Genomic DNA, 1,170 nt, shown 5'->3' on the forward strand with positions numbered 1-1,170 from the left:
GCGGGGTCTGAGAATCTGTATTTTTAGCAGGATCCCAGGTGATGCTGATGCTGGGTGGACCCAAGACCACACTTGGAGAACCAATGCCTGAAGCTAAAACCTGTTTCTAAGCTGTAAAAACCTGGATTTCTATCTGAACCTTCAGCATTTTTCTTACACTTTTTATTCCACTACCCAGTCTAGGGAGTGCTCTTCCTTCTTCCGCCAGGCTGAGACTGTGGACAAGGCCATGCCTGGAACCCGAGTCAGAATGCATCTTGCAAGGTGAGTCTAGGCCGTCCTCTAGCCCGCTGGAGTGGCTCCTGCTTACCGCTGGATTTTGTGCTACACATGGTTCCTTTTTCCAGGGCTTCGCTGTGGCCACCCACGGGTCTATTTTTTCTGATGCCGGCCTGTCAGAGAGGCTGCTGATCCGAATGCCTTATATGCACGGTAGTTGCTAGGATAAAGTTCAGTTTTCCCCCTTGCTTGTTCTGAGGTGGGCCTGGGCTTATTTCAGATGACTCAAACAACTCTAAAGCCTTTAGTGATATTGGTTTACAAACACCTTCTTTCTGACATTCAAGACCTATAAAATCCACATTATTCTTGCACATCAAAGTATAACAAAATATATTTTAGGGAACAGTAGATGTGTATTCCTAAAAATTTTTTACCACATTATCCCTCCAGCTCTGGGGATGTAGCTCAGCAGCAGAGCACATGCTTTGCATGTATGAGGCCCCAGGTTCAATCCCTGGCATCTCCAGGCTGTTGCTGTCTACTGTGTGCCTTTTTGAAATGCTGCATCTTGAACCAGATGTACTTGGTTTTTAGCACTTTTGTTATTTCTAAGCAATTTAAACTTTAAACAAGTAAATGAGATTTCATTCCAGTTATAAAGTCAAATATGCTGCTGTAAAAACAACACACTGTGCTTCCCCTGCCAGGTGCACTCAGACTGTGCTCTACCCCTCCCTTGGAGGAGAGTTAAGAGAGATTAGGCAGAGACCCTGGACTGGCTTGTTTCTACTCCTGCAACTTCGCTTTTTCAACCATTCTGTGACCATGGTCACAAGTGCTTCTACATTATTTCTTAAATATTTTAAAATACTTTTTCTCATTCCTTCTATTTTAGAAGATCTCATATTTGGAGTCAACGGCTGAACAGAAAGTGCCCTGCTGGCATAA

At 44.1% G+C, this 1,170-nt stretch overlaps 1 non-coding gene across 1 annotated transcript; it reads left to right on the forward strand.

Moving 5' to 3' along the window:
* Positions 1-676: 676 nt before the first annotated feature.
* TRNAA-UGC lies at positions 677-748 on the forward strand. The gene has a single exon. It is a non-coding gene; the product is annotated as a tRNA-Ala (tRNA).
* The last annotated feature ends 422 nt before the right edge of the window (positions 749-1,170 follow it).

This window comes from Neovison vison, chromosome 1 (assembly GCF_020171115.1).
Source record: "Neovison vison isolate M4711 chromosome 1, ASM_NN_V1, whole genome shotgun sequence".
Classification (NCBI taxonomy): domain Eukaryota; kingdom Metazoa; phylum Chordata; class Mammalia; order Carnivora; family Mustelidae; genus Neogale; species Neogale vison.